Source organism: Argiope bruennichi, chromosome 3 (genome assembly GCF_947563725.1).
Source record: "Argiope bruennichi chromosome 3, qqArgBrue1.1, whole genome shotgun sequence".
Lineage (NCBI taxonomy): Eukaryota > Metazoa > Arthropoda > Arachnida > Araneae > Araneidae > Argiope > Argiope bruennichi.
The window spans coordinates 32,538,424-32,565,311 of NC_079153.1; the positions used below are offsets into that span (position 1 = coordinate 32,538,424).

At 29.7% G+C, this 26,888-nt stretch overlaps 1 protein-coding gene across 2 annotated transcripts in view; it reads left to right on the forward strand.

Annotated features, from left to right (window-relative positions):
• Positions 1-26,888, forward strand: part of LOC129963966 (uncharacterized) — a 62,559-nt gene that overhangs the window by 22,063 nt on the left and 13,608 nt on the right. Inside the window, exon 1 of one of the 2 annotated variants that reach the window (XM_056078603.1) lies at positions 10,875-11,127. The exons of the other annotated variant lie outside the window; for it this stretch is intronic. The gene's annotated coding sequence lies outside the window, so the exon portion shown is untranslated. Of the gene's footprint in view, positions 1-10,874; positions 11,128-26,888 lie in introns of those variants that run through there. 2 annotated transcript variants of the gene reach the window in all.

A 26,888-nucleotide genomic window follows, 5' to 3' on the forward strand; every position in this document is an offset into this window, starting at 1 on the left:
CTCAAATTTCATCACTTTAGCAAAGATGCCTCCTGAAAATTTAGAATCTTAGATTGTAATACATTTTAAAAAGACACTTTATACTTGTGAAATGATTCGATAATTGATTGATTCTATAATATAATAATTGTAGAATGCGTTCTGTGAGAAGATCGATTTGATGGTTGAGAAGTGGATTGAGAGAGACTGATATAAAAGCCCAAATGCAGTCTTTAGGGGTTCCCAGAAATTTAAACATTTTTGAGTTTTGACTTTTGAGAATTAAATATGACGATAGAGGCGAGAATGCGATATTATACAGGTTGATTATAAATGAATATCTCAACATTGAAAGTCTGTTAAAACAAAGCAAAATGAAGCACAGCTGTGCTGTACATTGGAAATCAAAAATAACAATTTGAAAGTTTAAATTGGTGCCGTGAAATTAAAACTTTTTCGTGTTTTGGATTTCTAGAACCAAATATGATGAAAGAGGCGAAAATGCGATAATACACAGGATGTTTATAAATGAATATCCCAACTTTGCAAAACAAATTGAAGCACAGCTGCGTTGTACATCGTAGAGCAATTACAAATTACAAAAATAAAAATTGAAAGTTAAATTGGTACCGCGAAATGTAAACATTTTTGTGTTTTGATTTTTGAAAATCAAATACGACGACAGAGGTGGAACTACGATATTACACAGTGTGATGATAAATGAATACCCAACTTTGCAGGTTCGTTAAAACAAAACAAAATAAAATGCAGCCGTGTTATTCATCTTTAGTCAAAAATAGCAACTGAAAATTTAAATTCAACACAATTATTAGTGTTCAAAGCGAGCCCCCTCCAGAAATAAGAATTATATCAAAGCGGGGACTCATACCACAGTTTTTTCTGCATGTTTGCTGTGAAGCATTGAAAAGATGCAAATCTGAGTGTATGACAACATTTGATCTTTTTAAAATTAGACTACATTATATAACTGGTGTTTGTTTCTCCACTCCCCATTGATGTTCACAAACTGAAGATATGCATATCTACGAACCTCCAAAGCGTCACATCAAGGATGCTGAAAAGATATGAAATGAACTGTCATATCGTCTTGATATCGTCCGCATTTTCGGAGGGGCTTCCAGTGAACGCTTATAACTGAGTTAACTTTAAATTTCCAACTGTTATTTGTAATTTTCGACAAACAACACGGTTGTACTTTGTTTTGTTTACTTTTAATAGCCCTGCAAAGTTGGGATATTCATTTGAATCAATCTGTATTCTTTATACCATTTGTTCTGGCAGTGCTGCTGTAGCAATAAGACTGATGAAAAGCTTATGAATATTTGGATAAAAAGGGATTCTTGTCTCGGAGCAATATGATTTCATTTTTATAATCCTAACGTGAATTTTGGTGGTTATGTTTCCTTTCCTTATAATTTTAAAAATAAATTATCTTTGTCGGAAATCAAAGATCAGATAGTGGCAATTAAAATCATCGAATTGAAAGTATTTATTTATTGAAAAGAATCAATCGATCACAAGCTGTTTTAACCCTAAGATAGGCTCTAGTTTAATAGGATATATTTACATTTCACAAACAGAATCTTCCAAAATTAAAAGTCCTATTATGTTTCTACTGCATTGAATATAGAGTAATTTCTTAGATTAAATTAATTCGAAAACGGTTGGTGAAAGCAGGTGATATTGCTTCTTAATTTTATAAGAATTTGTAGTTCTTTTGAATTCTATAAGACTTTCTTTTCACTTCAATTCTTTTTTTATAATGGTGAGTATACAATTTCCCCCAAGTTCCAAGTCCTGTAGTAAAAATGTTACAGTTTTTTTATCCCTTGTTGATATAGTCTTGTAAATGCTATCAATTTCATTACACACAACAACAACGATCAGCTAAAATTATGTCAATGTTCCAGCAATGAATAAGGCATATCAAGTATATATATGCAATAATATTATTACTCTAATTCAAATCCTAATTCATTTCCTAATTTTTATCTTCATTTAGCCCATGTTAACTTCATTCTAAAATGGTCTCTTATTTCCTGATCTAATTCCCACTTTTTTATTTAATTGATTCTACACGCGTCTGGAAAACTGAGGAATTCAGTTTGTTTTCACACTCTAAGCGAAGAGATAAAAATCCCTAATACTTACCACATTATTTTAAAGGTACCTGAGATTTCCTTTCCTAAGTCGACACGCGCCAAAGTAATCCCTATTCACATCGCATAATAAAATCACTGAAGGGAAAAATTTTGGTCTCGTTTGCTCTTGTGTCGAGGTAGACGGACACATCTTTTACCGCCATTTCTTTGTACAAATTATGCCTCCCGGGATGAAATAAATCGAAGTTAAAATTCCAAAAGTTTCTTTGGCCACGCAACTGCTAAAATATATTTACATATATTTATAAAAGAATGTGGCATATATCTTGATTTATATCTTAAAGATTAGTGATATACATATGACATAACTCCGCGATTCTTTGCCTTCCGATCATTATTACGCATAATTTACACATAATTTTTTATGGTATAATTTTACACATAATTTTTACATAATTTATACATAATTTTAATATGGTATAATTTTGGACGGCATCCTTTTTTTAATATGGTGCAGACAATAGTCTTTGCGAAAACGTAGTCTTAGCGTAATGTATAGTGCTTTGCGAAAACTTTCAATTGAACTGGAAACACTAAGGATATCACTTTGCTTAATTAATCGTCCCTTTCAGGACAATATTTTGCCTCAAATACTTTTGTTTCCCAGATTTTGGGAATGTTGAAAGTTGAATTAAGATTTAAATTCTGTTTTTTTTTTTTTTTTTTGTTTTTTTGTTTTTTTTTGGGGGGGGGGGGGTCTTGTAAATTTAGGGAACGTCGTTGGAGTGACATCATAAGGAAGTAAAGAAATATATTTAAGGAGCATAACACATCGAGGGGAACAAGGAAAATATTTTTTCCTGACATGCTTCTATAAAACAATTTTCTTCTTTTATCAATTTTTTTGCCGTGAATTTTATCTTCAGAATATTTAGTTTAAAAGAATATAATTTTTTAAAAACTATTTTTCTATTATATAAGCAAATTTAAATATTTTTCAAGATTTTTTTTTATCAAGTTTATTCTAAAAATTTGTTTTGAAATAAATTTAAAATTAAATTTTTAAAAAAAAATCGGCATAATTTTCTCTATACACTGAAATTTTGTATTTTATGTAATGAGATTATTATTGTTTTATTTTATTATCATCTAAATAGTTTTAAAAAAACAAATACGTTTTATTAACAACTTGAATATTTAAAACGTAGGGAAAACCGTTGAAAAAATATGTGAACTCGTAAAGGCCTTTTGAAATAAATATGAAAGTTTTCATTTTTAATTCAAAAAGAATTAAAGAAGAAACTTTGAACAGTCTAGACAGGTATTTTCACATTTTATAAGCTTCAGTCATTAAAGAAATGTGAGTTTATGTGAGAAAATAAAGCGAATTTTCTCATTCAGGAATGAACGAACGATAATTTGTTTAATTTAAGTAGTAAATACATGAACATTACTTACATATCTTTAAACTCCAAACAAATTTATTTGACACTTAATTCTACTTTTATATTTGTTTTGTTTTCGATAATAAAAGTTTATGCTGTAAAAGAAACATAATTTTCAGAGTAAAATCTTTATTAGCTGAATGTTTCTTTATTATTATTCTTATTGAAAACTCCTCTAATGGAAAAATCATGTTCTTGAACTTATTTTCATTTTTACGAAGCTATCTAACTACAGTTTATGTAACTCGAGTCGTTACTACTAATAAAAGAGTCCGTGTCTTTCTTTCTGCTTATGTGCGTGCGTATCTCTTAGCGCTCTATAGAGCATACTGTTTAACCTAGAGCTACTAAATTTGGTGCAAATATACTTAGGAAATGATAAAATGCATGGAGTGTTTCTTTTTAAAGTTTTAATCAGAATTTTAATTGGTGGGAAAGTAAGCGAAATTTTAGCACAATTATATATCCCGAAATTCGAGATATATTATTGTGCAAAAATAATTTTTATACTATTTTAAAATGTAAAAACTTATCTTTTTAATAAGATCATTTTATTTTTCTGCTATTTTTTATGACATTTAGCAAATTAAAAAAAATTGAATAATCTTCAACAATGTTTTTATTATTGCAGTATAATTCAATCCATTTTCATTGTTTTGTCAAATAGTGTAATTTTTTCCCCATTGTTAAAAGTCGAGGAAAAAAAATTCTGTTTATAAATTGCCTAACTTGCAAGAAGAATCAGAAAATAAAGTTACAATATCGTAAAAGACAACGATTAATTAGAAGATGTATTGCCTCGAAAATTACACTTTCCATGGTACTACGATGTCATTGGATTCGATACCATTAAGAATGTCCTTATCTTCTCTTCTAATAATAATGATGAAAGTGTGTGTATGTTCATACTCTACAGGCCAGATCGTTTGACTATCGATATATATATTCTTTAGAAGATGTAAATGTGCACTTCGGAACGAATTTTTTAAAAATTAATTAGAATTTTAACTAATTATAAATTAAGCGAAATTATGGATTTTTTTTGCAAAAATTTTCTTAATTATTACAGCGAAAAAAATAAATTTTATATCATTTAGTCATTTAAAAGATTGTTTTTTTCAATGATACCAATTTAATAGTCGTACAAAAAAATTTAAATTTTTTCTTGATATCTAACAACTGATTAAATTATTTCCTTAGAATTCAAACCTGTTCCATTGCTTCGTCAAAGATCTAATCGTTTATTTTTTTTCTATTGTTAAAAGCTAAAATAAAAAGATTCTATTTAATATCTGTGTAATTTAGAAAATGTTTTTAAAAAATGAAATTACAATACCGAAATTTAAAATGAAATTTAAATAAAATTGATGAACCAGGCTTTTATATTTTTAATATCGCCATAAAGTCATAGAACTGGGCTCTATTAGAAAAGAACTTAACTAAGAGTATTAAAGTAACCCGACTTTAATGCGTCAGCTTTATGAAATCATGGACATAAAGTTATATCTCAAAGATTTAGATTGTGTAGCAAAAATTTAACGATGTCACTACTTATTACTCCTGACGAATAAACTCGTCATAACGCAACATGTTGTATTTTATTCGTTAATAGCAACTCGTCCTTAACTGGTTAACTAAAATTAAATATAACCAATGTTCCGGCAAACCAACTAATTGTCAGAGGCATCCAGTACACAATAAACCTATTAAAAGAACACACCTTTAATATGCATGTAATCTAATTTAATGTTTAAAAATATATGATTGAAAAAATTCTAGATATCAAGTTATGTATAACAGATGTGTTTGCAGTTAAACACAATTAGCGTTCCTAGTGAACCAGAGATCGCCAATGGCGAGTTCTTTAACAAACAATGTAAAAAGTAAGAAGAACACAAACATAAAACAATACATGCTATGCAACCATTGTTACCCAGTTAAAACGGACTATTAAATCCTTCTAGAGAATCAATAAAGAGGGAAAAAGAGAACTATCAGAAGTAAATTAGTAAATCTGTTGTTGGTTTACGAGACCAGAAAAAACAAATAAAAGCGCAGATGGGTGAAAGTAACTTCAACACGTAACATTGTTTTACAATCTTATGCGTTCTTCTTATGAATAGATCATAATGTTTATTACACAGTAATTTAGTTTTCTTTGTTAGAAATTTTATTATGTTCACAAACATTCATTTCATATGGCTTCACAACACTCACAAACATTCATATGACTTCTTTTTGAGAAGCAGAAACTTTTACTTGATGAAGGAATAAAAATGTTCTTTTTAATTTTCATCACATTTTCTTTTTTGTGTTGAAGCCGTAGCCATATATTTTTTGCCATAAATTTCCAAAGTTATATAAATATTTTGAAATTTCTTCTTCAATTATTTCTAGAAAAACCAAGACAAAAACTTACCGATATTTCTGAAGAAATCAGATTAACTGTCTTTTAACCATAATAGTGAGTTTTTTATTGCATGTATCACAATAAAAAATTGGATTTGTTTTGAAACACATTAAAGTAATAAATATTTTTTTAAAAATCATTAGTTGTGTAATAACTGGGTAAATACTTGCGTTTGTTCCTGCTATATTTCTGAAGGAAACAACGAGATCCATGACAAATAAAATATTTGGATAGTTTTCGATATCAGAAAAAAATAGACTCGGAATATTAGCACTGTCACTACAAATCTGGGTCCTTTAATTTTTCAAAATTCTTTTTTGCTTAGGCCATAAAATTAGCACAACGCGATTATATTCTAGAACACAACAATAATAACTAGTGGGAGTGGTCTCCAAAACATTTTCTCGCATGTATCCTAACAACGCGATTTTATTCTAGATCTTAGAAATAATAGTGAATGAAGATTTTCTTGCATACTCTCTAATAAATGTATGTATATATTATTAACTCATGCAAATGCCGAGCATTAGATCCGAAAGAAAATGTTAACGTGAGATCTTCGATGATACTTTTTGGCGATGAATCTTTGGAATGTTGTTAATACCCAAATACCAGAAAATCCATTGTGTATTTTGGGCACCTTTTCCCGCCATTTGAAATCAAAATATAGTATAGAATTGCAATCGTTGTCTCGGAATCTCATATCACATTTCATATATTTATGTCAATGAATTATAGAATAATTACGTTTACATGCATTTGAAAATACTGACCGACAGACGGCCAACCCCTTGATAGATTTGGATCACGTACGTCGTATGCCCCACAGTGATTCTTGCGGTTATTTCACGCAGTGTTGCCTGTATATTAACACTGACAATTCTACGTTATGCTGGTTTCGGTCATTAAGTGCATGGTCTGTCACTGCGTTGTCCATGGTGGGAGGTTATACCAGAAATTAGGCACACTTTCTTGACACTGTGGATATCAGAATATTGAATTCCCTAACGGTTTCCGAAATGGAATACCTTATACGTCTAGTTCCAACCATGATTTCTGGTTCTAAGTCTGGCAATCATTGTCGGGAAGCCGTAATCACTTCAAAAACCTTTTCATATGAATCCCTTCAACACAAATGAATGCACTATCCGTTTACACATTTTTACGCGATACTGCTGCTGTCTGTATTGCATACTTCTATCCCATGACTTTTCTCACCTCAGTATATATTGTGTACTTCTTTTAATCATGCCTCCGTGCCAAATTTCTAAAACGTTAGACATAGACGTACAAATACTGCTAAGAGATACAAAGAATGGTATTTTGTGATTTTTGACTCATAAAATTTTCTGGTTAAAAATAACAAAGTCTAATTTTTTACACAATTTCCCAGTTCTGTCAATCATATTGAACAAAATATTGCTGACATACTAATATTTTGAACAAAAAGAAATTGTATTCTATGAAGAAAACTGACCAGATTATGAAATTTTGAATTTCATTATGGTAAGCCAATCAGTGGTTGCTGCTAAATAGTGCTTTGTTTTGATTGGCAGATTTTGTTTTCAAAGTTATCAGTGAAATATTCTTGTGTCGTCTGAAATAGTGATCAAAGTTTAGTAATTCGATTAATTTAATGTGATAGCTAAAAAACTCAACAAATCAGATGTATCTGATTTTTATATCCGTTAACAAATTTCTTTCTAACTGTGTAGTGAACTGTCTACGGTAGATAATTTGTTTGTTTATTTTTCTGTTTATGTATATGTGAAATCGATATTTAAAAAAAATCTCAGCAATCTGTATCAATGAAATTTGGTATATACTCCTGTCGCTTAAATATCAGATTTATATCAAATTTCCTTATTATTTGGTTTACTGATTCGCAAAATGCTTACGCGGTTACTTTCATTGTACCACCAGTTTATTATAAAAGGACCCTTGTTCTTCAAATACATGAAAAAAACCGGAAAACTATTTCAAGCTAGAAACATTATGATGTTCTAACTTATTTTTGATGTTCTAGCTTGACTTGATTCAACCATCAAATGATTTTGAAAAATAAAAAGATATCGTTTTTGGACTGCTAGACCTCTTTTCAATTATATAAATAGCTCTTGCTTTAAGAAATTCCTAAAAAAAAAAAAAATGTCAAATATTTATTGTATTAAAAGTCCGCCACGAGACAACACTTAACGGACTACCATTAAATAGTGTTTAAAATGAAAAGATTCTTTTTCAAGAGCGTGAAGATAAAACTGATCTTTCATTGACTAATATAACTCTGAGTTATTCTGAGTTACACATTTCTAAAAGATAAATGATACTTATTTTAATCATAACAATCAGATTTTTATATCGCATGACGCAATATTTTGGTATCAATTTTCTTCCCATAACGCCTTAATTACCATCAGTCTCGAGTTTGACCTGAGTAGTTCAAAGGTTGGAGTGCTGCAAACCAACGCACCAGAGTAAACAAAACTCGTCAAAACGGCCTTATCGGGGTTGATAAATATTTAACTGGACGGAATGCGATGTTTCTGTTGGGTTTCTGATGGTTCCCACACGACGGAACTCAAACAGGAACCTTGACCGGTCTATCTGCGGATGCCTTGTTGGCGCTGGGTAAGCGGGGAGAAGAGAAATAATTTATTTTAGATGGGATGCTGCAATAATTTTCACTGTCTTCTAGTCAGCTGCATCAACTTCAAAATAAACATCTTTCTTCAACATCTGCCGAAGTTTTGCTATTATATTTATGTAAGGATTTCTGTGTTAAAGTGTTTTATTATTATTGTTATTTGTCCCATGTTATAGCCATTCTTTTAAGTGAAGAGTGTGGCAATGGTTATTGATTCTATATTACAAATTGAAATTTGGAATTCATTTCAAAATAATAAAAACGAAATTTTAACGATGTATTTGTTTAGATTATTTTTATAATTTTATCAAATTAAAAATTCAAACTGGAGCCATAGAAAGATCGTGCAGAAATTCCATTTTATTTTAGATACTTTGATAAGTGAGAGAGCCAAAGTTTATTTAATGCAATTCAAGAAACAATAAAAAGAAATAAATTGAGAAAAAGTAAAATAACTGGTAATTTAAAAATGGTTTTAAAAAGGTAGAACCTTATGAATTAAAAATGATATAGTTTGTTGATTTTTGAATTTATTCCTTCCGATATATCCACTGACTCATAATGAAGGATGTTTATATTTTGCGTGTGGTAAAATTTGAGGAAAAAACTTTTTTTAAAAAGCTTATTTTAAAAAATAGTATCTTTTTTTTTCAATTGGAATTTTATTTATCAAGATAAAAAAAAAAAAAAACCTAATCAGGGTTGTACCAACTAATCTAGCTGATCTGGTCGCTTTAATGTGATGCTCATCTAGCACTTAAAATATTTAATAAATTGCCGTATTTAATGAATTAATAATATGTGTTTGGAATATCGTTATCAAAACACATTAAAAAAGGATAAGTTTTCAAAAATAAAATTCTGAGAGTAATGACTTTCAGCCTATGTATATGAAATATTTTTCGCAATTATCTAATAATAGAGAGAATCGTAGATTTCGTATAAAAGATCTCAGGAAAATTAATAATATAAATAACCTTAACAATCCTGCAATAATTTTTTGAACTTCCTCCACACATAGTTATCGAGGATATGACTATTCGATTTTTTCCATTATATAGGTGCTTACCCGCAACCCTTCCTTATCCTTTTAACCTAAGTGTAGACATTATCTTTCTTTAGATTAAAAAAAATTCCGTAAATAGTAAATAAAAATGATTTCATTCATTTTATAATAAGAGTTTTTAAATCAAGTTTTTTCGAAAAGTAAAAACCGAAGAGAAATACTGAGATATCCAATAAAGTATTCATTTCTAGCAGAGATAAAGATTATTAAATAGAAAAATTAGAAAATTGATAAAATTCATATTAACAATAACTTTTTGAGGCAATTTCAGAGAAATGTAATTTTGTACTTCCATTTCATTTACAAGGACCATACAGTAGAAGCTACTTAAATTAAATCTCACAAATTTTGAAAGTTTAATCTAATAGCATCTTTAATTAAACCTTGCAAATGAATGCAAGTAATGTAATGTGAGCAATTTTATATTATTTTGCTTTGAAATTTGTATTTGAAAAATATTTTGCTTGATATTTTTTTTAATGTCAGATCCTATAATTTAATAGTATTTAGGCTGTGTTAATGAAAGTTTTGCTACTTTTTACTGTTTTGTCAGCATTAATTAATTGGATGATGAATCTTATTCTATTGACTGCGACGCGCCATTAAATGTTTACATCAATTTGGTAACAATTGACCTAAACTGCTACGACAGCTACTTAAAACTGCTTACTTATATATTAAATTAAATTCAATAAAGTGCACAAAAATATAATTTTGGAAAGAAAAGGAGAAATCAGAGTGATGGGGGCTGAAACTTGCATTACTTGAGGGCTTAATCTGATTCTGATTTCTAACCTAGTAATCAATATTGAATTTCCATTGGCCTAAGGACATCCTGAGAAGTTTAATCCGACCGTTATATCAAATCAAGTAATCATTATTGGTGAAGTTTGAGACAGTGCTAAAGAGACAATGCTGAAGTTTGAGACAATGCTGAATTTCGAAATATATTTTGGTTCAAATATCTAATTACCGTTTAATTTTCTCTCACTTGCCAAGTAAGCGATGAAAACTTGGCAGCCTGGAGCACCCTGATAAATCGATTCGAGATATCCGTCCGAATCCTTAGATTCTGCTCACGCAGGAGGAGAGCCGGAGATCAGATTAGAGGAATCCTATCGAAATTCAACTTTGAACCCCGGGGTCACCCCCGCCTCTCTTGTTTGTAATTCTGCTTGTCATACTACTGCGCTACAAGAAGCAGCTGTATTCAAGGAAACAGTGCGCGAACAAGGAGATAGTATGTGTATGGGAGACGCCAAGTTGCTTACTCACCACAGTCGATTGGAAGGGATTGTTGTCTCTGGTAAATCATCAGCAGAGAGTGATCAACTGGTGCGATGCGAGCGTCTTTAGAGAGAAGTGTAGGTCCGGACATGGATTTATAGACAATGCAGGTGGTGACTGACTGTTTGGGAATAAGACACTGAAAATTCCGTATTTGCAATCGTTTCTCTGAGGTATGTTCATAGGAATTTCTGATATTGTGAATATATCATACATTTTGGCAAATTTAATTGATTTTAGTTTGTTGTTATTATCATGTAGCAATATATTTTTTATAGATAATCGATGCTTAAATTTTTCTGTTCAGAGAAAAAAAATGCAAATCAACTTTTAATTATAATTGGCTTTATTGGCATTTTAATCAAGATCGTATTCAATTATTTAATAAATTCCTCTAGTATCTTTAGGTAGTGCAAATCCTGGAACCCCCTATTTTTTTTTCTTCTTATTTTGAAAAGCAAGATATACTTTATTCAATTTAGTTTAATCTTTTTATAAACGGCTTTACATAGCAAATTTTAACAAATAGAAATAGCAAAACAAAATATTTCATTTCAATTCATTTTCAGGAGAGTTCGTGTCAGAATCTTAAATACAAAGAAGAAAAAAATGAGCTTCAAACTCAAAAGTAATATTGAACTATTTTAATGCAATTTAAACACTATTCAATATTATATAAAAAAATATAATATAAATTTTGTAAAAACTAATTAATAAGAAATGTTTTAGAATAATGCTATATAATTTGAAATGTAATTGATTTTAAGTCGAATGAGTTCAAATGCTATTTTAATGCTATATGATGCAATACAATTTTAATACAATTTAAACACCATCTAATATAATATAAAATAATATAAATTTTGTAAAAACTAATTAATTAGAAATGTTTTAAAAGAATGCTATAAAATTTGGAATGTACTTGATTTTAAGTTGAATGAGTTCAAATGCTATTTTAATGCTATATGCTGCAATACTATTTTAATACAATTTAAACACCATCTAATATAATATAAAGAATATAATATAAATTTTGTAAAAACTAATTAATTAGAAATGTTTTCTAAAACATTTCTAATTAATTAGTTTGCTATATAATTTGAAATGTATTTGATTTTAAGTTGAATGAGTTCAAATGCTATTTTAATGCTATATGCTGTAATACTATTTTAATACAGTTTAAACACCATCTGATATAATATGAAATTTGTAAAAATAAAATTAATCGGAGATGTTTTATAATAAAGCAATAAAATTTTAAAAAATGGACTTGAATTTTAAGTTGAATGAGTTCAAATGCTTCGTTTTTGTAAATTAAATGAAAGCAAAAAATTAAATTAAGCAGGAAATCCTTGGAGAATTTTTTATGTTGTCTCTCTTTTGATAATAACATGAAATCGTTCCAGATTTAGAACCACCCTTCCTAACCAAATACGTTTAGTACTATTCTTTAAAAACTCCCAGTTTGGAAAAACAGAATTGAGAAAAGGGTTATTTTTCAATATTTTTAATAATGTTTGATTAGTGATAATTTACAAACAAATTTTATTAATCTATTCTTATCTTAATGACGAATTTTTATTGAGGGTAAATATTTTGAAGAATATCCACAACTTGATAATAGCTCATCAAACTTTACATTGTAACACGATAACTTGAAAATAACTTTAGCCTTTATTAGTGTTTTAAAAATATATTTGGATTGGCACTAGTTATCATAATATAAATTCTATTAAATTGAGTTAGGATTTTTCTTAAAAATATTTTCGTTATGAGTTCCTTGTTATCATGTGAAAACATGATATTGTTTTGGTTAGGAAGTTTTGAAACTCGAAATCGCGTAGGCAATGAATATTGAAACTCGAAATCATGTAGGGAATGAATAAAGCATAAATGGTAATTTTCATCATCATCTTTTAATCGCATATATTTTTTTACTTGCTTTTACCAGTATTGCATTATCATTATGTATGCTTCTTTGAAAGCAGATGCGTTTTTAAAAGGTTGATACCTGCTTTTACCAGTATTGCTTTATTATTACGTATGCTTCTTTGACAGCAGATGCGTTTTTAAAAGGTTGACGTAGAACTATGACATCATAGCTGTTACTTTCATGGAATGTAATTTTTTTTTCGGAGGAAATTAAATAATTTAATTTATATAATATGTTAAAAAAAATTTCACTCGTGTTTAATAACAGTTTGGATAAAAGTATTTTCTTTTCCCCCCAATATCACTTCATTCATTCTTAAGTGGGAAGCATTGAAGGATTTCACTCCAGTTCTAAGATTAATCCATTATGAAACTGTTTTATGATCTCAAAAATTAGAAAATAGCAGTTTGTGTTTACAAAAATATTGTTTTCATAAATATTCGATATAAATTAATATGTTTAAAAATTTATTGATAAATTGTTTATCATTTGGAAATCGCATTGCGACGGAAACGCTCGTTGTTCAGCTTCCAAACATGGCATTCTTTTTTGTGAGAACATAATGTTGTTTTGGTTAGAGGGGATTTGAAGCTCGAAATCGCGTAGGCAATGAATAAAGCAAAAAAGGCAATTTTCATTTTCAATTTTTTCTTGGCTGGTAAAAAAGTTTTGGAGCTCTCGTAAACCGGTTTAAACTGGTTAATGACTTAAATTAATTATGACAAATAATGAGCTTAAAAATAATAATGTTCTCACATGATAACTTGTAATTTGCGATCGTAGATTCCATTTTTAATTCTTATTTTTTAAATATTTTCTTTGAGAGTTATATATCTGTATGAAACCTTTAAAAATAAGTAACTGAAACGACATTTTATAGGCCATATCGTTAATGTTGTATATCAGCCAACCTTAAACTCTAAAACATAGAATGAAGCACTTACGATGATCATCATCTTTTTGATTTTTAACAATTTTTGAATGATTTATTGATTTTATGTAATAAAAAAATCGTGTCATATACTTTACAAAATGATTCGCTCTTACATATTTATGTATCGTATCATTCAAGACACGGGTTCTTGTAAATTATATTCTCTTCCAAAATATTTAATTCACTTAAAAATATAATATTGTTACTTTATCATCGCAATAAATAAAAAGCGAATTTCTAATTCATTGGTTTTCATGGCTAATATTTCATTAGTTTAGACAGGTGAATACAATCATTTTAGCTTCAGCGACATAAATGCGACTTAGTGGTAATGCACTACGCTATGTTTTGCAGCCAACTTTTAAATTTATTGCGATAAAAATTTTATACGGTGACGTTTCGCCTCATGCATCGTTATTAGTAATACACGCTCTGAGATTCTGGGAGAACAATAGATATAGTTCTCCACTTCTTTTTTATTTTCGGCGATGTATAAACAGTCGAAGATGCGAGTTGCGGTATTGCAATAAAAATAATAATAATAAAAATGGCACGCTAACTCTCACGAGCGCCAACACGTATACCTCGTACAAGTTATCTCGGTGAAAGATTTTAAAACTCATCAAAACACGCAAGTAAAGAGATAAATCATTTATATTTGTAGCAATAAAATTGCTATCAGATTTATAACCTTTTATTTTCAAAAATAAATAATTGCTTTTCACCCAGGTGGCACTAGCGGCTGATTTAAGCATTTTGCAAAAATATGCTGTACACGCTTTGAGGCCTATTTTTTAAAAATAAATTATCAGTTAAGTTTCAGATTTCAATACATTTTAAATTTAAGCAATAAATTAATTTTAGTTTAAGGTTTGAATAAGTCAACGATAATTATTAGCTAATGATTCCCTGATTTATAAATTATTTATAATGCATGTGTTATGAGAGAATATCTAGAAATTATGATTTTTCAAAAAATATAACTTTAAAACTTATTCTTTCGCAGATTCTATCGAGTCAGTTTTAATATAACCATACAATCAAATGAACAATTATAATTATATTATACATAACGCATGCTATGTATAATATAAATTGTATAATTATTTATATTATATATAGTTTTATATATTTGGCAATTGAGCAAGTATTATTTTTTAATCGACTTGTTTGAGACACCTTACAAGCCATTGGCCTGGGCAGCAGCCTAATCTGCCTAAAGGAAATCCGTCGCTGATTGGCACTTATCTCTTAGCATATTCTTGTATGCTATTTCATTCATAGAATACCTTTTATTCCAATACCTTTATATCTTTTGAAGAAGCAAATTTATATGAAATTTGTTTCTTATAAAGGATAATTAGTAAGAAGGGGGGGGGGGTTATTATATAGGCAAAGTAGGGTAAGTGTCTATAGGCCCCGCATCATTCGGGGGCATCAAGAAAAGTTAATTTATGCTTTCATATAATTTAAAAGTGATATGTACTCCATCATATTATGATTTAAGGCAAGCATCGTTTCAATTTGAGGTTATTCTTTTAATGACTTTTCCTTTGTATATGAGTATTTATAATATGTTTTTGTGATTTTTTAACCTTAAAATATAAAATTACGTTTAAAATTTTAATTTTTTTTCATTGTTTACTGAAGTCAGGCCTCTTGAAGATGATTTTAAATTAAATTTTTGTTATTACAGTCTGTAATAGTATTTATTTCTTAAAAACTGCTTATACAAATATGAATTAATATACAGAAAATATATCTAGTTTTGAAATTTTCGAATGAAAAAAAAAAGGACCTTGAAAATTACATTGCTTTAGACCTTCTATAAAACTTAATCTAGCCTTATAAATAATTACTTCAATAACTAAAAAAAAATCGATAAGTAATTTGTTAGAAATTCGGATATGATATATTTCCTTATGAATTTTATGCAGTTTAGTATAGTGGATTTCCATTAATTGGAGAAATTTATACATATTCAGATAGCAAAGCCAACAATCAACCCAACTCTATGTCACAGGTATGAAAATGTCAGGTACATTTGAATATCAGTATCAATCTGTAACTGATACAATCCTTAAGATTAAAATTCCCTTTTTAATAATACATATTTAACAGCAGTGCAAATTTTTCATGAATTTTGGCAATTTTTTAAAAACATTTTTGATTAATTTCAATGATAGTTACATTGTTGCTTTAAAATTCAAATCATTTTAACTGTTTCATCAAATATTTAATCTCGTAATTTTACTTTTATTGTTGAATGCTAAAAAAGAAGCATTCTGTTTATTGTCTGTACGGTTTACAAGAAGGAACCTTTCCCGTGATTTGTGCATTCCGGGTTCGAGTCCCGGTTCGGGTATGGTTGTTGTTCTTCTATCTGTGAGGTGTGTGAATGTGCCTCCCCTTTAAAAAGGGGCCGTGCAATCGAATGTGATGCATGAGTAGCTAAGTCGTACTCTTGGACCTAGATGGCGCTACTTAAAAACAAAAGATGCTCACTCGGCTTAAAATCACTGACATCCTCAGCGGGCTTATCAAATACAAGTGCCATTAGACACAACAACAGCAAGAAGGGGGAGGGGAAGTGAATTTACAAAACGACAAAATATAGAAAAATAGGTAAACTAGACATTTACGGTTTTTATAGCTCTATGATATCATGGAGAAGGATTATACACAATGAACAAAGCATGAAAAGATAATTAAAACAAAACAGTTTTATTGTTTGGAAACTGTGTTTCAGTTTTATTGTCTGAAGAATTGTCAAAGAAGAATTTTATTATCAAAGAAGTCTCTCTAGTTTAATAAAATGCAATGTTTTTATTGTCAAAGCATCAATCACTCTTAGTCAATCGGTATCTTGAATTGTTGCTGAAATAAATATATTTGGAACGATGTTGCGCAAAAGATAAAGAAAAATGCAGTAACAGTAGATTGAACTGTTCAACAAAATTTAAAAACACGATAGCTGCATGTAGAAAGTGTTTTCGTTTTATCTTTGACGTCAAGAAGTGAGATAGAATTACGTAATTTGAAAAGCAGAAGATCTCTCCAAATCACTTTCGACATAACTGTCTGTCAGTATTTCGCTTACTTGTTAGATTTCCCACAATAATAACTTATTCAGCAATTCTTTGTAAAGAAGAGGCATTATGAGTTGAAAGAAGTTGTTTTATGGCGAAAAACATAGCCTATGTTTAGAAAAATGAGAGAAAGGTTATTTATCAATCTATTCAAATCTATGTAATTTTAATCAAATTCGCATTCAAAATATTTTTAATCTTATCGAAACATGACTTCTTAAACTTGGACCCGGATAAAAATAACTATCACTTGTATGAATTTCGTTGCAGCAATTATATGTAATGATATCTCTTAATTTAATTTAAATCCTCATTAATTCACTCATTAATTTAATCCTCATTTTATCGAAACATGACTTCTTAAACTTGTACCCGGAAAAAAATAACTATCACTTGTATGAATTTCGTTGCAGCAATTATATGTAATGATATCTCCTAATTTAATTTAAATTCTCATTAATTTAATCCTAATTAATTTAAATCTCTTAATAATTTTTATCTTAAAAATAGGCCCAATTCTAAAATTTTCTCTTATTTCCTGATCCAAATCCTATTTTTTTAGGAAATTATTTCTAACACGCGCTCTAAAAAGTTGAAGATCATTGCAGTTTCTCCTGTTCCGAGCGAAGGGATAAAAATGCTTTATACTCACGCATTCTTTTCAAACCTAAAATTCCCTTTCCTAAATCAACTAATGTCAAAGAACCCTCTGTCAGAATCCCTTAAAAAAATCACTAAAGATAAAAATTTCTGTAGCTTTCGCTTTTGTGTAGTGATAGAAACAAATGTGTTCCGCCTTTTGTCCTATGCAAAAATTTTATAGATCCATGACTTAGAAAATTATACTTTTGAAATAAACTTCAATTTATGTCACCAGGGGAGGGCAATAATATGTGCATGAGGACGAAAAGTCCGCTCACACCAGAACACAAAGGGGAAAGGTACTGATATTTTCCCTTTAATGATATTACCAAGTAATTCAGCCAGCTCAGGTGTCGTCCTCGTCATCTGACCGCTCTTCAAAATTACGAGATCCGTCCCAAAATAGTCCTAGTGTTGCTTTACAACGGGACGTTAATATAACTAAACTAAACCAAGAAATTCTGATAAGGTTTTCTTTGACGCTCGTCGATTTAGAAAAGGGAATGTTAGGTATCTGTGAAAAGAAAGCGTGGGTGTTACAGATTTTTATCCCTTTACTCAGAGTGTGACAAACTGCAATGATCAACAATTTTTTTTGTTCTCGTGTCAGAAATAATTCAATAAAAAAAGCAGGATTTGAATCAGGAAATAAGAAAAAAAATTTTGAATTAAGTAACATGGGCTTGTTTAATATAAAAATTAGGAAATTAATTAATATTTAAATTAAATTGAGATATATATATATATTCTTGAAAACTGGCATACGAAGAGTTATCTTTAAATGACAAATTTATCATTATTTTATTAATAATTAATTAATAATAAAAGTAAATTTTTTCATAAGTAAGCAAAAAGCACAGTTTTTAGAAGTTTTAAAAAAAGTTTTTTGTTAAACCTGTGTTTAGGGCGGTATTAGCAAAGCAAGAGAAAAGAATATGTAAACAAATTCAGAGCTTATATAGCTTCTGAAAGGAAATTCTTCCCTAGTTCCAGATGGAACAAACATTTATTTTAACCCTGTGATTTTCATGTGCTATTGCAACTTACGTGAGAGTGTTAAAGTTGCGAAAATAAATTTTAAAGAACAATTTGATTTTCCTCGAAAGTATTTTCAGGATACTGATTTTTGAACAGTATGAAAATTTGCTGCTTGAACTAATTGTATCAATCGAATACTTAAGAAAGAAATTATTAGCTTTCCTGTCTGCTATTCAATAGATAAATCCATTAAGTCCTGAACATGAATATAAAATACAGAGTGCTCAAAAACAATTAAACGATATATTAAAGTTTGAGTGATCCATAATAATAATCATTATCAGAAGAATTTAAATTCTTCATTAGACGCAAACATAACATTCTTCATTAGACGCATGCGTCTCTCTGTTGTGGGTTTTCCTCATAGACAATGTACAGTGAATCAGTGCTTTTGGGATTTTGAGTATTCATTTTATGTCTAGAATCCACGGGTTTTCTTATGAAAAAAAAAAAAAAATTGTCGAAATCGGACCAGTGGAATATATATTAAAGCTAACATTATAAAAATATTAAACAGTTTTAATACTAACCAATATAAGCATTGTTTCTCGAAATAAAATAAATGGCATAGCATGAAACATTTTAAAACCATAATATATATTTGTATATTTTTAACGGTTTCTCAGTATTGTTATGAAGAATTATAACTAATTTTGATGGATTATTTTTTTATCTGATTCCGTTATATATAATACTGATTGCCTTGCAGCAAAAGCTTTTGTTGTTTATTATTAAGTATAATAGCGTACCATTTAATAAATTTAATGAAAGCAGCTTTTAAAACCGCACCTATATTAATATATTAAAAAGCGTTTTCTATATTTTAGTCTTTAATTATTCTAATTATTATTAATTTACTTATTATCAGTTAGTTATTAATTTATTATTATTGTTATTAATTGAGTCTTAAATTTGTAATTCACTTTTTTTAATATGAGAGACTCTTTTTCAAATTCACCAACATTATTTGTCGCCTATCGTATAGAATAATTTAATAAAACTTATTGCATTGCTGGTAACTAAGTTATGAAAATATTAAAATACTGTATTTTTATCGAAGACATACAAATTTCGAAATTTTAAAAACACTATCTCGCCCAGAATAAATGAAAAATGAATTACAACATTTTGTCTTTAGAGATAATTAGCGTAGTTGATTAAAAATGTGTTAAAAGATGTTCATCGTTATCACCCCTACTCCAACTATCAATTAAATCAACAAAATGAGGTTCAAATTAAATATAGATATTTTAGTTACCTATTTGTTTTCAATATTGATTGAGATTTTTATACTTCAGTTAACTTTAATACTTCAGCTGTATTTTGTAGTACAAAGAAACATAAAATGTGTTCATATGGTCCTATTATTGTAAGTTCCATCGCATTTCCCATGATAATCCTATTTGACAAATATAGTCTATCCTATAACTACTGTAAAATAGAATAATTAAAGGTTTTGAATTAATTCGCATCGAAAAGTAAACGCGCATGTTTGAGTTATGACAGCAGGTTTGTATCATGAACGGTTGCCATTTAATTAGGATCCTATATCTGAAAAGTAAACATACATATGAATATGGCACAGAGCTGTCACGACTTTGCCGTCACATCCTTGCAATTGACAGCTACAGTCATTTGTTATAGTTTTCTCACAGTGTGTCCAGTTGACAGCAACTGTTGAGGAAACGCGGTGGAAAAACAGAATCCCCATTTTCTTGACAGACGCCGTTTGAAAAATGGAAAAGAGGAAATGGGCAGAAAGTGAGGGCGATTCCAGTTTGACCCAAATGTGAATTCCTAATCAGGAAGCTGCAGATCATCTCGCACAGCAACCACCGGCGATACCGCTTCTCACGTGCCCCTCATCCATTCTTTTTTTCCCCTCCGACAGCGCTGTTTTTCTATCCCCCCTCAGCTACCACCCCCCTTTCCACCGAATTGTTTCATCACAGCCAGGCAGCATCTTCCAAATTAATAAACGTCTAGTTGCCAGTGGCAACGCTCCACGCAATGCGCACTGCGTGCAAGCGCACGGTCGAGGTCATTTGGCGATTCGGCGGTGAGAACCACTCGACGTCACAAGGACGAATTTTCGGTCGGCTGTTCTCTGTTTGCGTTGGGAGGGGAGGAAGGTGAGATTGTTTTGATTGTTGGGAATCGGGAAGGGATCTAATTTTTTTATTTTTTATTTTTGATTAGGTTAGGCCTTTTTTTTTAAAAAATTTTTTCACTTTTTCTTTTAAATAATGTTATTATACTCCAAAACTTTTAAATAAATAACAAAATGAATCATTTATAAAGACCAGCAGGAATGGTATCATTAACTTTTTGTACTTTACAATAAAGATACTATCCCGTCTCTCGCAGCGTAGAATTTTGCGACTTCGTTAAGACCGTGAACAACACGAGCGCTCAGATTTTTTATTCTTAAGAGACCTGCAAAAGAGCATTTTGTGTTTCGTAATATAGAAAAGAGATCCGAATATACATTTTCGACAGTGTTATTTTTTTTCGACGGATTAAACTCGGATTTTTCTCGACGGATTTGGTGCAGGAATACAATTTTAGCAACTAGATCGTATGCCAATTTTATTTATGTAAGTCTTTGCATATTTGAATTAACCGTTTTTATATGCATTCAAAAGTGTTATGTCACCAGGAATCACAGCACACAGTTTATTTATTTAACCCTCTGCGGCTCCGCTAGCCAGAAGGTAGTTAAACATATTAAAGCTAAAAGGTCGGATTCATAATTACATAAATTATATAAAAAACAATTTATAAAGAAAATGGAAAATTAGAATGTGATTCATAATTTACAATCACATGGAGTGACATTTAAAAGAGCATATGTAAAAATCTTAATTCGGAATTATATCGTAGCATATTTATGAATGTAAACTCATGTTTCTGTATAATTATAAATATGTTAAATGAAAAATCGTTTCATCAATTACATTGGAAAATAGATTGGACAAAGTGTAGTTTAAAAGCAGGTAAAACAAAAACACACACAATACATACACACACACACACACAAATTCCCTTAGCCCCCCTCCATTTTTTTACTTCACCATTTAGGAAATATATAAGAAAAAAACAAATTTTAAAAATTAAGTATAAAAAATTTTTAATTCGAGATTTTTACAAATTTTTGTGTTTCGGATTCATTTTCTCTAAATCCAAAAACTCATTTATGTTATTATGCCTTTCTGTGAACACGATAGCTCTAAAACGCTTTGAGCTAGATGGATGAAACTTGACGCGCTATCTTGATATTAAATTTGTATCAGATATCTGGATTTTGTTCAGATTATATCAAATTCTGAATAAAATACATTCTAAAGAAATTCGTCTGGCTGGCTGTCCGAGTGAAAGTAATATTATAATACAAATAATTCAAATATAATAATACAAAATATAATATAGTAATACAAAATAGCGAGCCCTATAGATGAAATTCAGGACACAGCTTTAGCATCTAAAGTACACATCTGTATCAAATTTTGAATGAAATGCGTCTGCTAGTGTTACTGCCTGTCAATCTGTATATTCTCACGCATGTAAATGAGATTATTGAATAACGCAACTACTTAGATAAATTAAATCTGTCTATGCCAAATAAAATCTTTGACAAATTTTGGTTTCAAACGGTTGATAAAAAAGGCATCCCAAAAGCGTATTTAATTTCTTTCATAATCCTAATGAAGCACAACACACTCATTTGCGAGAATAAAAGTCTTGAGCACTCTTGAAATTTACGGTCTTGAGTTCCAAGATTGCTCAATTATATTGAGTTTCAGGAGTTCACATGTTACATTTGTGAGTGGCATAAATATACTCAATAGTAAATAGCATTTTTCTTATCGAGTATATACGAGAAATTTTTGGAATTATATATATATATATAACATTTTCATAAATATTTAATAAAACCCGCTGGTTTTAACCCCTTGCTTGCCGCGGGCGTATATATACGTCTCCCTAAGTCAATGTGTTAACTGCCCCTGGCGTATATATACATCTCGCAACTATATACGTATATATACGTGGCACTGGGGACCGAATCTCGCAAGTTATCCTAGGCAGGTAAGGGGTTAATAAATATTTGAAACACGACTCTAAAAACAAAATCAAAAAAAAATATATATATCAAAAGTTATGTTATCAATAGATAAACCAACAATTAAAAAGAAAACACGCACACACACACTACAAAAGCTAAACAATAGTTTTAACCGATTTACAATTCAAAAAGTCCTCTTAGAAAACAAAGTAGGGTTTATTCACCGATGTCAGCTGCAGCTTCTTTCCCTCGACGCCCTCAATTTGTCTGATAAAGGGCTTCCTTATTATATTTTTTTTCTGATTTTACCTACCACGATGGCCGTGTCTGGGAAAACACTCAGAACTCCAGAGAGACAATTACTTATAATCTTAAATGAAACTCCGAGTTCAAGCTAGACAGCCAAAAAGTACTTGTGCTGTCATTTTGTCCTTTTCCCATAGCTAGAATGTTACAACCCAGAAGAGCTTGTGCGCCAGTCTGCATCAGATGGCCAATATCTTGTATATTTCAGATGCTGTCTTTGGCTATAAAAAAAACAGAATTTCACATTACATGCAACGTCTATTACAAAAGATTATTTTCAATAGTTTCTTATTAAAAAGAAGGTAGTCACTACAATGTACATAATAAGAATGACTCACTTAAATGTTGATTTTCGAAAAATTATATTATTATTGATACGAAAAATTATCCAGCTGGTATATGGTGAAAAAAACTCCTACACTGGAATATTGGATAATGATTTTATTCCTCATGCACAGGAAGCAACAAGAATTTTTTTTAAAATTAAATGTTAAGAACAGAATTTGTAGACATTAACAACACTAACAGACAGAAAATTGCTAAAAAAAAAAAAAAAAAAAAAAAAAACAGTAATAGCGATTACAGAGGTCGCTTTGTGATTAAGAAAGAATTAACTTCATGTGAGAACGCTTCATATTTTATAATCTCACAAAAATATATGGAATTTTCTAGATGTATAATCATATCTCGGTTCTTAATAGAGACTGCTATAATTCACATTCACATAATCACGGCAGTGATCATTTTGATGAGACTCTAAAACTGGTTTGAATTGTTAGAAAATGAATTTAAAATTAATTTTGAAAAATTTAATAAAGTAAAAGGAAAAAAATTACCTGAAATAAAATTGCTATCACTGCAGAATTTTGCTTACAATTTTTTTAAGCGATGGAAAAATGGTTTCTGTGAAATAATAATTTTCGAAGCTAATAAGGAAATTCGTTAAAATTGAGATTAAATTCTATTAACGGAGAATCTAATTAAAATTTTGAAAAATACTTGATGAAAACTTTATATCTAAAAAGTAACTACGTCCCGAATTTAGCAGTTCCAGGTGAAATCGTCTGTGCAATAGAGCTTTACATTTTATATGCAAAGCTCACAATTATATCTCACAATTCATAGAAAATAAACTAATTAAAAAGTATTATCATGTTACAAAGCATCATTCTACGTTAGAATAGCGGATTTCCAACGAGGTAGATTTGGCGAATAAAGCTGCCAGGCTAGGAGAGGATCCCAAATAAGTCGATTAAAAAATTTTATATTCCTAGTTGCCAAATAGATAAGCTTATAAAAAATACAAATTCTATGATTGAAAAATATAAACACTCAATCAACTGTCATTAGACTGTTTCTTATATGTTTCTCTTAATTTTTAGAATGTTTACTAACGCATTCACTTAATTTTTAGGTTGTTTACTAACACATTCACTTAATTTTTAGGATGTTTACTAACACATTCACTTAATTTTTAGGATGTTTACTAACACATTCACTTAATTTTTAGGATGTTTACTAACACATTCACTTAATTTTTAGAATGTTTACTAACACATTCACTTAATTTTTAGGATGTTTACTAACACATTCACTTAATTTTTAGAATGTTTACTAACACATTCACTTAATTTTTAGGATGTTTACTAACACATTCACTTAATTTTTAGGATGTTTACTAACACATTCACTTAATTTTTAGAATGTTTACTAACACTGAGCTTCTGATTTCATAATACTGTATGCAAATGTAAGTACGTCAATCCCAAGCAGTCTGGAATCGTCCATATTTACTAATAATAAAGATGAAGGCGCGTGTGTGTGCTGACACTCTACAGACCAGAATGTCTGACCCACAGCATCGAAATTTAACGCATATACTTTAAAGGGTAGGAATATGCATCGCCAGGCATGTTTTTAAATTTTGATTATAATTATAATTAATTAAAAATTACGCTGGATGTTTCAGTCATTCCGCAATAATTTCACAAAATATTATTGCAAAAAATTAATTTTACATCGTTTCAAAATAAAATTAAAAAAATATATTTTAATGGTTCCGATTTAATAATTGTGCTGATTTTTTTCCTAAATATTGGAATATTGGCAGCTTTTTTTTAATATATTTTTTTTTTCTAATTTCGAACAACAGATTACATTGTTGCCATGAAATTCAAACCATTTTCATTGTTTCGCCCGGTTTTTAATCTTTGATTTCCTTTTACTGTTGAAAGTTAAAGAAGAATCCCGTTCAATATCTGTGTAAATTACTAGACAAATTAAAAAGTGAAGAAACAATATCGCGAAATTTAGATGATAGTTGAATCGGATCTTTAACTATCTTTAACTAACTTGATATTATTGGACCGTACCCATTAGAAAGATTCGTGTATAGAATACTAGAACTTAACTAAGGTAAGTAATTAAAAAACACGGCTTTAACCGCTTAACTGTTTTGCCCGTATGCCATACATGCATCCATTTATCGAATTTTGATAGTTGTAAGCAAAAAATAAAGTATTCATAACAATTATAATTCATTATTAAAATTACTTCGAATACATAGATAAGTCAAGCATTCAATGGATTTCCATTTGAATAAAAATAAGAAAATATTCCCAAGATAGAAAGTGTCTTCTTATTAGACAGTAAAGAAAATAAAACAGTTAAGTGGTTAATGTCAGACAATTTCACGGAATCATGGACATGGAGTTATTATAGAAGACGATTTATCTTGCGATTTTAAGAAATAAAAACAAATATATTTTCACAAAATTAATATATTAAAGCAAGATTAACCTAAGATAAATCATTAACATGATTAAAATGAAGAAAATGTGGAACTAAATCTATCATCTTATTAAAAATGGAGCTTCATAATATTTATGCTTAGAGCTTTCGCGTCTAGTGAGTTACCCGTTTTGGCGTTTTATTTCAATATCATATTTGTTATTGTAACAAAGCCATTTCATGTAAAGTCATAGTTATAGAACGAAAAAAAAACCCCGCCAATTATTGTTTCTTGTCTTACTTTTTGTTATGTAAAAGTTACAATCAGACGATAAAAGGCTTCAAAATTAAATTGGCAGTGCTCATTTGTTGTACATAATACGAGCATCAATCAAGTCCATTGTCACAATGCGCTACTCAAAAATCGCCCGTAAATGTCTCTTAGGAATTTAAACTTTTATTACATTCCATACGCACGGCGTGAAAACATTTTTATCGTGCTGTTGTAATCATTCTAAAATGTTAACGATTCACAGTAATGGCTTTATTGTTAAGTCGGAATAAGCTACTACAACATGCCGTGTTATGTTGATATGCCAATAAAAGCAAAACCACTCGGAATGATGCACTTAAAAGTGGAGCAAAATGCACATGTTCAAGGATACAAGGATCTTCGAAGGATAATGAGTTGTCAGTTGCATGATGCGGCCGAAATATCTGGCACGGTTCTTGTTTTATGCGCATTTGACTTATGGCATTTCCTCGTCTGACATTGCTGTTTATGATATCGTTCGATATCTTTTTTATGATAGCTGAGAAATCTGTCGCTTTTATTCTTTGTAATAAATGCGAAGAGAGTGCATTCGAAACATTTCAAATGAAATGGGTTTTTAATTGTTGAAACGTCCACGTGATATCTTTTTCAGAGGAGCAAGGCCGTAATTGATTTTATTGGTTGTAGTGTTGTGGCAGCACGTTTTCCTATTGTCATATTGCTGATGAAAGAATTATTATAATTATCGGTCTTTGTCTAAATCAGCTTTTGCTTTATCAAAAGTACTTTTTACATTAAGTGTTGTCCCACGGGGGGGGGGGCACTTCATAATTGAGGATTAGAAGCTTCCAGCATTGTGGTTAGTTTTCGCCACCCTTGTGGGTGCTCGAAAACTGGCTGTCTGGCACCTCCAGTCGAAGAC